The 13,166-nt window shown below is 42.0% G+C and overlaps 1 protein-coding gene across 5 annotated transcripts in view; it reads left to right on the top strand.

The window, feature by feature from the left end:
* The window catches only part of rhbdl3 (rhomboid, veinlet-like 3 (Drosophila)), an 87,490-nt gene that overhangs the window by 9,101 nt on the left and 65,223 nt on the right, over positions 1 to 13,166 (top strand). The gene's annotated exons all lie outside the window — the stretch shown is intronic.

Raw genomic sequence — 13,166 nt, forward strand, 5'->3', positions numbered from 1 at the left:
AGAGCTGTAGTGTAATAAATGCCTTTAAATGACTTTTAATGGCATGGTTTTTACAGATTTTGTCCATGAATCATGGCCTTGGCATTAAAATCATGCTTTAACACTGGCTTTGCCACTAATAGGAGGTGACTTAAAGGGATAGTCCACCCCAAGAAGAAAAATACATATTTTTTCTCCTATCTGTAGTGCTTTTATAAATCTAGATTATAGATAGATCTAGATGAACTAGATGGCACTCGGCTTGTTGTGCTCATAGCACCAAAAAAATACTTTTGAAAAACTTATTACCTGGTTATTTAAGATAATCCACAGACCTTGTTGTGAGTAGTTTCATGTAGGAACTACTTTCTTTCTACTGGACTACACTCGCAAACTGCATCACCACGCAGAAGAAAGCATGCTTGTACTTGTGGATGAAAGACTGGTGCCTGTGACAGTATGACATGTAAACATTAATGTCGTCCTTCTTGGCTGTAATGTTAGAAAGCTCAGATGTGCTAAGTGAGCTAGAGGCACACATCCTTCTATGCAGTGAAAATAGTTTGTACATGAAACTGCTCAATACGAGGTCTGTGGATTATCTTGAATAACTGGGTCATGATTTCTGGAAAGAGACATTGCTGCTGAGTTTTTCAAATATATATTTTTTGGCACTATGAGCACCACAAGCCAAGTGCCATCTAGTTCCATTATATTAGTAAGACGGCAGATGACTGATATTTCCAACACTCTACAACTCACACCAAAACAATCTAGATCGATAGATTGCACTACAGGTAAGAGGAAAAACATGTTTTTGATTTTGGGCTGAACTGTCCCCTTAAACCTGCTATAGGAAATTTTGCACACTGGAACCAAGAGGTGGTTGTCAGAAAATGTTTAACTTCAGCACTTAGAAATCATGTGTTATGATGTTTAACTTGACACAGCTCGCTCATGTTTACCATCCCTGCTGATTTGTGCTGCTTAAAGCATCCCTAAAAGTTCTCATACTGCTAACTACAGCTATTTTTCAAGCGCTTACTCATCACTGCCACTAGTTTTTATATCATTGATTCATTTGGATTTGTTCCTTTCTGTGGTTAAGTAACACCAGTATGTAATTCGCTAAATGAGGTGAATCTACCAGGTCTCAGCTGGTGGGGATGGCTCGGACCCCAGTTTGTGAGTCAGACTGATTAGACAAATATAATTTTAGATCAAAATCTTGCCTAGTGCTGCTTTAAATTCTTCGCCTGCTGGGTAACAATCTCAGCATAACATGTAACCAGGCCGAGGCTTTGTCAAACCAAACTCTCACTGCGGTGATGAGAGAATCAGAAGGGAGGACACTGGAGGCTGTGGGTGTGTCGTCCGCTGACATTGACCCTGATAATGCAATTAGGGTGATACATAATCCAAATGCATTGATCCATCAGACCAAGCTTGTAAGAAACACATGTGGGTGTGCACACACAAAAGCACACATACACACTCACATACACACACAGTGATAGAGCCAAGAAACCCCAGGAGAAGACAAATACAGACCGGCTGATCATGCATGCAGCATGTTGGACTGACAGACGGCAAACGGGCCCCCTACTATCACACACACACACATCCATACACACCACTAATATACGCACGGCCCTGTGGGGCTGCAGCAGCACCTGCCCGACCTGGGGCCCCTACTTTCTGTGGGGCAGGGAAATTGTATGCGTGTGTGTGTGTGTGTGTGTGTGTGTGTGTGTGTGTGTGTGTGTGTGTGTGTGTGTGTGTGTGTGTGTGTGTGTGTGTGTGTGTGCATGGGGTTAGCGGGGATGTTTAGGGTTGAGTCAGAGGCTCGTGTCAGGCTCGCTCTTTCAGGGGAAGACTGAGGTCCCATGAGATTACAGGAAAGGCTGGCTGGGCTGTGGTGTGTGGGTGTGTTTGTGTGTATGTGTGTGTGTGTGTGTGTGGGTGGGTGTGTTAGTGATGGAGCATATTCTACGACCAGCCTCTAAGTGGGCCTCTCAATCCGCTGTCTTTATGTGTGCGGCACAGCTTTGAATTTCCTCAAGTGGACGTTGGTCTAAAAAAACGTGGGTTTGTCCAAATGACGAGGTCACCGCCCGGTCTGGCAGCAACAAATGTCCTTTCATTCTTTTATTCAAGGGGCTGACCTCTGAGACCTCCAGCTTCTGTGAGGCGACTCAGGAAAAAAAATGATGGGACACTAAAGACAAGGAAAAGAAGGATTTTAAACCAGTCTGGGAACCTGTGTCTCTGCATGAGAGACAAAAAACAAAGTCTGCTTAAAAACAGAGAGAGGTTTAGGCTTTATTTGTCTAATGTAAAGATACACACTATGTGTGTGTGTGTGTGTGTGTGTGTGTGTGTGTGTGTGTGTGTGCGCGTGTGTGTGTGTGTGTGTCATTCTACTATTTAAACCCTAGACTATATCAAATTATGGAAGTAACTATGTGACATCACCTATTGGTTTGTGGACTCCTGTTTTGAAGCGTAGAGTTTGAAATTTTAGCCGTCGCCATCTTGGTTTTCTTAGAGCCAGAAGTGACCATATTTGGAGGAGAGGATGGGGCTAATCATAAAACCAGCAGCAAGCTTGTTTGACACGATGCCTTTACAGCTATGGTTAACTGTGATGACTTTTTGCTAGCAATAAAACAGGAACAAACCATTAAAACAAAATTCACTTACCAGAAAAATATCAAACATACTAAGAGGGTCATTTAGTCCAACAAAATGCTAAACAAGACTTTTTTTTAGGTGACCAAAATGTTACAATTAACTTTCTTCCGGGGCTTATGCCATGGTTATGTTACCTTACATTGTTTCCATGGTAACTGATAGCACACTCCTGTAAATCAGAGCAGCCACAACCTTAATTATGCGTTACTTCTAGCCTTAATAAAATGTAAATAGGTGAGTTATGGAAAAATAGTACAGGTTTCATTAAAAATTAGCTCCTAGAGACCAATACCATTTTTATACCAGGCTGTAAACATGTTTATTTCTGCTGTAAAGTTGGGCCTTTTAACATGGGGGTCTATGGGGATTGACTTGCTTTTGGAGCCAGCCTCAAGTGGCCATTTGAGGGACTACAAAACTACATTTGCCTTGGCTTCATTTTTTAACAAGTGTTGCCTGTTGATTCACACACACTCTTACTTGGCCTATTGCTGCCTAACAACCGGGGGCAGTTGGAGTTTACTGTCTTGCTCAAGGACACTTTGACATGTGGACAGGAGGAGGCGGGGATGGAGGTGCCAACCCTGCGATTAATGGATGACCTGCTTGTCCAAGACCTTTTCATTGTGGCCCTTTATGTGAAGAGAGTAAAGATGGTAGTAAGTCCAGGTGGCTGGGCAACATTACAAATCCAACAAAGCAGTACAGGCTTCGACATGCTTCAATGAAGTTCTTGTCGGATTGCAGAACAGTGTCTAGACACTGTCTCCCCACACTGATACAGTGTCACAACATTTTTGCCTTTAGATGTGGCTGAAGAACATTTTATTCGCACTAGCTTCTTTCAAGCATGCTCTTTACCCTCACTCAAACTTCCCATGAGCCACAGTTTGACCTTCTTGGTGGTGGCTTTAACTAATTAATTTAAATAAAATGTTCTAGTGTGTGTAATACGTCGACAAAATAAGATGCCCTGAGATGAAGACAATGATGTATCTCTTGTGTTAATCAATTCTGGCATCCCTGCCTTGTCAGATGCAGAGTACATTCATTTCTGTCCATCCCATCAGGGATGTTTACACAGCAGAGAAAAGACAGGATCATCTTCTCTTTTTCTGTTTGGACCACGACTTTCCTCTGTCCCCTCTAACGCAGTTTGGGCTGTTTACAAAACCCTTCCCCGTCATATCATTTTCACCAGCCCCCGTGTGAACTCGGTACATACAGCTATCAGTTTCTGGGTTTCAGACCGTCGGGGGCTGGAATCAAAGTGCTGCGTCGCTCTGTTCGCTTTCCCCTTCACTCCTCTCTTATGTCCCCGGAGAGGATTTTGTTGCTGTATAAGTGCTTTCCTCCTCTGCGTGCAGGAAGTAAGAGAGCAAACCTCAGAATGCTTTGATTCATGTTCCCCATCGCCTGAAACAAACATGAGGACTGAACACAGACAGAGACGGTCTAATGAAGCAGAGGAGATGCTGTTTGGAGGATAGCAGCTGCACTGCCCTCGCTCTCCCTCATAATCAAAGTGTCCCAGCCTCTATCTGTCCTCTACACACCAACCTAGAAAGCCTGCAGTCATGGGGGCCTGATTACATAAAATGTGCATCATCCAAAAAGGTCTGAAAAGGTCTGTTTTGGAGTCTTCATCTTTCATATTTTTTTGTTTCAAGGATTTCTGGGGACTTAAGGCCTCGGTTCATGTCCAGGATTTATCCGTTAAACCGTATTAAGCATGTTTAGATCGTGCCCTGATATGACCCAAACACATTTGTTTTGTACTCCCTTGAGACATCATCAGATGGATTTCCTTGTGTGGTGATTAGAAATGTATACAAGATGAATACGAGAATTCTTTGTCTTAAACCTAAGTGTCTTTGTTTCTCATGCTCATCTGTAAAACCTGGAATGTAGAAAGCTTCTCTGTCTTGCAGTTGCCTTTGCACAGAGAGTGATTTTGTACAAGGTGGATTACAAAGGGCTACACCTACAGCACACACTAAGTTTTTTTATCTGAGGGGACTGGGGATGTCCCAGTCCTTGTAAAGGCTGAGATTGGAAGTCCCCACGTGTACAGACTGGGAACCTGGTTCACGTCAAAGAAGATAAAGCACTCGCACTCCAGCCATGAGCAAACAGTAACATTTATGTGATTCTGGGCTTTGTCTCCATGTGTGTGCATGTGTGTGTGCAAGAGAGAGATGTGTGTCCATAGTTGCCTTTGTGTCGACAGCCTGCTCCCAACGGCTTGCTGAAATGCCCCAGGCACGCGCCCGCAGGAGCTTAGTGATTAAACACTTTCACATGGCTGCATACTTTCCATGGAAGTGTTCCCCCCCTTAATTTCTTGCTTGGTGGCATAGAAAAGCCTCCAAATGCGAGTTATGATCCCCAAAACTCCTCATTCTAACTGCACAAATAAAAGTCTTTATGATCTTTCAGGAATGCTGTCTACCCAGAGGGACTTGTGCATGATTTATGATCATCATCCCATCACTTTTTAACTTAAGTAATGACAGTGAGGTCTGGTGTTAGAATAGTCCGGCTAAAGTCATTAATTAAAACAAGCAGAAACTCAATGGTGGGGAAGCCACCTGTTCCCGGCGGGACTCGTGTTTCCCGGAGTTTCTGTCGTGCGTTTCAATGAGCTTGTTATTTAGACATTCAGTGGCCATACCCGAGAGAGGGTCATTATTTAAAGTCGTTTTGTCTGACAGCACCGTCTCGCCTCATCGTGCCGTGCCCGACACAGCTGGCATCCATCTCAGTGTCGCTCTCTCTCTTCTTTTTTTTTTTTTAAGTGCACTTCAAATGAATGATCCACCACCCAGGTAACAGGCACTTAATGGATAAGTAGCCCTCAGCTGCGTTTACCGGTGCATACAGCATGTCCCGCCATGCCCTGTCAGTTTTTACCTACATTAAAAGCAAAAGGAGGTTTTGACAATGAGATCATAACAGCGGTCCCTGCAATCACAGATGGCAACTGCAGAAGAGACTATTGCTCCAGCTGTTAAGTGTAAATAAAGTTTCGGGTGCATCGATCCAAAGGCTCAGTCTCAGTACACCTCTTGCCCCTACCTATTAGCCCTATCCTTCCATTCTGGGTGCTCACGCCTCAGGGTAGGGTCTCCAGATTCTTGTTGGGATAGAGGGTTAGGGCAAAGTGTTTGGGCAACGTTGCCCTTCAGAACGAGTGTTATAAGAAATCATCAGCAAGATGACTGCCTAAGTGACAAAAGAAACCATCAAATGTATTTTCTTTGTTAACAAAGATTTAAAAACTATAATAATTATTAGATTATCTTAGTTTAATGTTGTTTCAGTGCATTATGGTACATAGTGGCCAAATGTGGAATTGCATTGTCCAGGTCTGTCACGTCATGCCATTGGGCCCAAAAAGACTTACATTGTGAAAGAGATGTCTATAAATCAGTGGATAAATTTTTTTTTAGCATCACAAGCCTAACAAAATGACTAATTTCACTATCAGGATGGGAACCATAAGGTCCGATATAATTTTGAAAGTCTAGAAGAGCTGTAAGATTTAATTATTTGTATCCCCATTCAAGTTAGCAGAGTGCTAAATCAGAAGTTAGCTGTTCAGCTGCAATCGGCCGGCATAAGTCTCTGGTGCGCTTGTTCTTTTGCCCCATAATGCAGGAGATCTGGGAACTTTGCTACAGCTTAACTAGAGCCTTTTTGGCTTCATTGCTAATGTTAGCCTACATAGCACCACTAGTAGTGTGCTTTTGTACTTGATGACTTGTTTGATCGATTGATAGCGTAAAACTTAATTAATTTAATTGAATCATTAATTAACTTAATTGATTTACAAGTCTCCATTCTTTTCAGGTTAAGAGATCATGGCTGCTTGCCTAAAACTATTGATGAATTCTGATGACATGCCAGGGTCTTAAGGCCACTACTGCCTGTAACTCTGGCTCTGGAGGGGCTCAAAGGGGCACTCGAATAGGGGTAAAAATAAGAAATGGGACTGGGCCAATAGCTGCAGCTGTTTTATGTCTTCTTAAGGAACCCCTACACTGTAAGGGGTATAATTTTAAAATATCTGAGGAGAGGATGTTTCACTGGTCCTGTGACCAAAATAATGCCTGTTAATGCACTTTTGTTCACCTTTTTTTTGTACCTTAAGTGAAAGATATTTGCACCACTTGGCCTCTTCATCTAGACTTCCCTCACTTTTATCTCTTTCATCCATACATCTTTTGTATACTGATGTGCTCATCAAGCTAATTGCCATTGACACATACACAGATGGCGAGGTCACAGTCTGCTGACCTGCTCATCCAACTCTACAGCAGTGACTGACACCAGCTGAGTCTTGGAGATAACTCAGCGACAGCAGTTTTTGTCATATTGAACTGTGTTGTCTCGATTCGGGATCGTAAAAGTAGTTGAAGGCAGCAAATTTCACCCCGCCCCATTCTATACAGAGCCTCAAACATTTTCATTGAAAGATTTAATCAGAGCTCATCTTTCCCTGCTCCTCTGCCTCTCTCCACTTCTCGTCTCTAAATAGATTTCCTTAATGAAAGGCATAGTTCCAGTTGGCGGAGTGTGAAAACAGTCCCTGCTTTTATGCAGAGGTAAAAATAGCTGCTGTGCCTGTCGATCTGTAAATGGGAGAAAGAAGATGTGCCAGTTTACCCGTAATTGGCTACAGTGTGCAGACTCATAGCAGCGGTGGCATGAAATCGAAGTGTCTCTTTTGATAGTTGAACGGCTCACTGATGTGGCAACCCCCATATGCTGCGTGTGTGTATGTGTGTGTGCGTACAGTATGCTTGTACCCGCCTGGCTTAAAAAAGTAAATCCATTACTAGAGGTCAACAGAGGGCAGTTAGAGTGGCAGCACAAAACACTCCCGCTGAACAAGTGTATGTGTGTGTGGGGCAGAGGCTACCAGCTGCCTTTTAGGACCAGTGTCAGTGTGAATGGTGACATGGCTCCTACACAAATTAGCCCTGATTTGTCTGCTTTCTATCTTCTTTCATCTCTCTCTAACTTATTACCTCTAGCTCTCTTTCTCTCCGTCTCTCATCTTTTTGTTCTGAAGTCCCCATCAGCGTTAAGTGGATGACACTGCAGATGTGAAGAGGCTTCTGTCTGAGTCTGCTCATCGATGCTTTCATCTCGTCTCTTTTCATTAGATTTGTTTAAGGTTCATCACACGCTAGTTCATCAGTTGTATAATAACGGTGCAGAAACTGAAGGGCTCCAGTGGAAAAACTTCAGATTAGGAGTTGATCAAGGAGCTTAGTGTTTTTTTGTTGTGGTTACATGTTTTGTAGTCATGAGTTCAATTTGTGTTTGCGTGACAGTTAATTGTAGCTAGCCTGCTTTAGTTTAGTATCATCTTTCAGGCATTGCAATTGATTTCATTGCTATCTTCTGACCAGGTGAATAGTAATTGCTGCGCTGGTGCAATCAAATCAATGTTTCAAGAGAACAAAGTCATCTTTTAAAATAGGGGGGGTTAGGGTTAGTAAAGTTATTTGTAAAGTATTCTCCACTTTTGGAGAGATTTGACACAAAAAGTGTCAAAGTAGTTGTTTATAGAATGGGGGAAAAAAAGCTTGAGGAAAAAGTTCAAACCTGGCTTATTTTCTCACCTCTGGGCACCTGTGCAGTCACTGCATGAAGTTGGAATGCTGATTCGCAAAGTTTCCCCCTATACAAATCGTATTGAGTTAGTTAAATTGTATTCAATTTATCTTAATTTTGTAATGTTACCTTTGTTTAATTTTGCTGTTATTTCTGGCTTACTATGAGAAGAGGAAAACTGCTAGCTGCCAGGCTAATTTATGTAATCTTTAAAATGTCATGGGCTAATGCTAAAAATGTTAGCATATTGGATTTGTGGGGAGAGTGAGTCTAGCAAAAGACAGTTGTTTTGTCAGTGAAAATTGTGATTTATATTGGATCCAAATTTTGTACTTTTGTTTAATATTGTCACTATTAAGCCATGTTTTGTTAGTGTTTTGATGTGTTAGTTGAATCAAACTTTACTGCACTTCACAGAAACTCAACACAATGGCACCGAAAACCCACTACCAACTAAAGTTTAGGAGGTAAAACTGCAAGGTGTCACAGACACAACACTGCACAAGTATGTGCTCACATGCATGGAAGCTTATGAAGGTTACAGCGTAGGCCCTGCGTAGAGCAGACGCACATATATAAATCAGCCTTTAGTTGAAGAGCACATTCCTTACTTTCAACTTACCAATCAGCCAGCGCTGTAAAACAACTCCCAGCTTCCTATGTCATTCTGTTACTCTGATTGTCCCCGATCAAAGACACAGTGCAGGTCCATTCATTCCTTATGGCTGAAAATGTAATGCTTTCCCAGAGGTTATAGTTACAGCCGTTGACAGAGTGACGTGCTGGCTGTGACCCGTCACTCAAACACCTGGGGGCTGGTGTGTGTGTAGTTGTATGTGTAAATGAGTGTGTGACAGAGTCATGAGTGTGTTGTTCATCTGTTTTCTCTATTGACGGCTCAGAGGTTTTTGTGGTACACTAAATGGAAAACGCCTGTTGTTTTTGTCACAGAGTTTAAAGTCACCATGGGAATGTTCACAGAGAATGAGCCCATGAAACACACGCACACTCATTCCTGTGCCATAGGCCGTACAGGTCCGCAGTGAAGCCTGGCAGGTGCACTGCTGACACAGGTACAATAACCCTGTGTTTGCTGTGTACACCTGTTTGTGTGTGTGTGTGTGTGTGTGTGTGTGTGTGTGTGTGTGTGTGTGTGTGTGTGTGTGTGTGTGCGTGTGTGTGTGAGACAGAGAGAGACAGAGAGCGTTAACTGATTTCTGCCTCTTCAGTCAAGCGCTGCCCATTAGGGAATGTTCCACACAGAGCCGACAACTCAGCCAACTCTTTCATTCTCCCTTTGGAAGAACAGTTTAGTCTTCACTGAGACAGATGGCAACGTTGACGACCACCACAAACGAAAGCTGACAACTACCAGCGCAGATGTTTATGCCTGTGTGCGCTGGATTTATGATGCCAGCACCACTTTTCTGGATTTGAACTCCAAATTGTTTGGCGGCTCTCAGATCACTTTGTCTTGCTATGTGCTCAGCTGTCCGTGAAGCACTGTTCAAACAGCATCGTCTCCCTGTTTATTCCTCCTTCTCCTCCACTCCCCGGAGAGTTTGCACTGAAGTTTTGGCAGACTGCGGTGTAGACAATATAATTCGAGACACTCATAATTCAAAGGTAATGGCACTTTTTGCTGCCTTATATACGCCCACGCTAAACCAGTAGGTAGCGCGTTTAGTTTGCACTTCACAGCAACTGCTCCTTCTGGATTCACTGTGCTTGTTTTCTAAAAGTAGTGTTTGTTGTCTATGTTTTTATAAAGCTCTGTGTAATATTATGTTTTAAAGGCATCAGGTGCTAACCAGTGCTTATTCCCTCATTTGTCCTTCCTCAGTGCGGCCTTCCATGATATTTGTTTATATGAAAACTTTACTGAAGCTTAAAAAGCAAAGCAGTGTCTCTTAACTTGACAGCTCACTTACGGGACCAAAAACAATCTCCACTGGTCACAAAGGAGGTCGGGCCCCAGTCAGCTTTGGGCCTGTGATGGACTGTGATAATCACAGTACCCTCCCCTCCCATAGCAGTCGTTCTCTCTCTGTGCAGGCCTGCATTAGAGTCCTCTGTCTGACGAGCACTGTGAGATTGCTCGAATAAATCAAGCCCACAAGTGGCTTCCCCCAGACTCTGTGGTTGTCCCAGTTCCAAGATCAGAGTGCCTAAAGAAACACAGTAGGACCCACACTGCAAACATTCACACAACAGTCAAGTTAGTGTGAAGAATCAGCTTAGCTTGGAGTAACATAATTTTCTTATGATAATGCAGATTTAAAAACAATTATTTGAGTCTGTTTACCTAAGTAAATGCTGCAGTTATATATATATATATATATGTATATATATATATATATATATATATATATATATATATATGTATATATATATATTTATTTTTCTACAAATTTAGAAATATAAATTGAAAGATCCAAGTGTATTATCTCCGCTATGCTTACACTCGTTACCTTCATACACTGATTATGCTCAACACCTTAACATATTGAGTTAATCAGGTTAACCTCTGATTTTTTTTTTTTAGAAAGCATGAACTGTAAACATAATCAGTGTCATTTTTAACATGACCTGCTGAATTTTCTAGGAAAGTAAATCTGGGATTTGGCCCGTTAAATAACAGTATTCTCGGATGCCCCTGGATGTTTTGCTGTTCTCATGGCAACCTGGCACGGCCCAGCCTGGCAGTCTCAGCAGATGCCCAAGGTGAGCGACAGTGCTTAGCTTTCACCCAGATCTCCGTTCCCGTCCTGTCCCCTCCGTGTCGTCTTACAGGGCATCGCTGCCAAAGCCTGCCAGCAGGGCCAAAGTGCTGAAGTGGCTGACTGTGACAAGGAGAAACCACATCACACACAAAAAACAGACCAATAGAAAATATACAGCCGTTTGTGACCCTTTTACTCCCAGGTGTGACGTCTGACTTTGTAGCAGTGTTGTTGCTGACTGCCGGTGGGTTTTCACAAAGAGGTAAATTAAATACACTGCAGAGCGCATACTAAACATATGCAGCATGGAGTTATTTGGTGTATAAAAATGTAGCCAGATGTCTTGTATATGATTCACTGATGAAGGCTCATGTCAAAAAAGGTACAAAAAAATAGGTCACAGATGGAGCTGGTCCCACAGATAATGAAATGCACTTACATTTACTATGAAGTATGAGAGTTTGTGATGATTCTGTGATCTCTTATCTATCGTAGATTCACAGCCCTAATTATGAAGACAAATTACTGTTTTTATTTTGATTGTAAAAAGAGATTAACCTCTGTTGTTCAGGACTGCCATCAGATTATACAGTTGTCTATTAAAAAGATTAAAAGCTATTGTCATGTACAGTATTTTGTGCAGAGATTAGTCAGAGAGGTAATAAATCACTGTGTAGTGTATTCTCTCAGGCCTTTGGGCTTTAGCTCAAATAACTTGTGACATTTGCTCATTTCATGGTTGAGCAGGTGGAAATTTGTGTGAGTTGTGTGTTTGGGTCTGGAAAATGAATACTGAAGACTAGAAATCTCACCTTTGAAGTACCGACAATGATCTGATCATACTTTCTCTCGCTCTCTTTACCGATTCCAATAACTAAACTTAAGTCGTGTTCTGACCAAACCTGAAGCAATTTTTTGCCTAGTGTTACTCGTGCTGGGTAAGGATGCTAGCAGTATCTTGAGTGCTAACTTGGATTGTAGAACACTGCAATTTATAGCTGAAATCAAGTGACAAATACATATTTTCAGAACTTACTGTGCAAGCTAATAGATTTGCTTACTTTTCTCGAGGTTCTCTCATTTTTTTGTTCTGCGTCTGTACAGTACTAACATGGAGTCATAAATCGCTGCATGGCCACAGACTTACTTGTATGTGATCACATTGCAGAAAAAAATTGATTCCCACTTTGAGTGTCTGCCAATACTGAGTACTGATCCAAGACCAGAACTCTGTCATTCCCAATTTAAAAATCTTTTTACCTCATAGATACCCATTTTAATCATTTTTATGTTGGCGATCCACCATGGCTGCCTTAATGTAACTGTTGAAGAAACCATGATTGCATTACATTTTCAAAGAAATGAAACCTAATGAAATGAAAAAGTATATAATGTGGATCAGTCAAATCATGGCCTGAAAAAGGCCAGTATAAGGGCAGATCCGGATCTGGCCAGTCAGATTGTAGCATCTCTTCTTGAGAGTACTGTAAGTAATTGGTAGCATAGTTGGATGTTTTCACTTCCTCAGAAATGTATTATGTCTTTCAGAATTAACCTTTACTATACCTATTCCATACTATACTATTTCCAGATAATTTTTTGAAGATGAATGGTTTAAGACCTTTTGAGAGGTTTTGCAACTGCCTGTCTGTGCTGAACTTTGTTTGAAAGTTACTCAGGTTATAGGAATTTAGGTCTGTTCGTCCTTCACAAAACTTGCTCAGTAACTATCAGTGCTTCTGGATGTTCTCATAGCATTAATGCTTTGCTGGACTTTGAGTAACCTATATAACTCTCCCCAGCCCCTTGGAGATCTGTTATTATCATTTTGTGCTATGGGGCCATAAAACTGGAATTATTGCACCAATTTAGGGATTTCTCAAGAAGCTACCCAATAGCTTCTGAATTCCCACTTGCTGTATTTTTGCTGTTGCTGTTGCTGAATACCAACAGTAACTGTTGGGGTGACTTGTAGGATGGCGACAAGGGAGCCTTCATTCTTTTTAACAGTAAATTTGGAAGGTTGTCAGTGCATGGATCTATCCCAAGTCATTTGCAGACCCACCAGAGGAATTGTGTTTTCATGTGGTCACGTCACCTTCAAATGTTGCATTAGTGAATCCCAGTGCATCCCTGATGCATTTT

This window comes from Plectropomus leopardus, chromosome 3 (genome assembly GCF_026936395.1).
Source record: "Plectropomus leopardus strain MGB_pleo_1.0 chromosome 3, ASM2693639v1, whole genome shotgun sequence".
NCBI lineage: Eukaryota > Metazoa > Chordata > Actinopteri > Perciformes > Serranidae > Plectropomus > Plectropomus leopardus.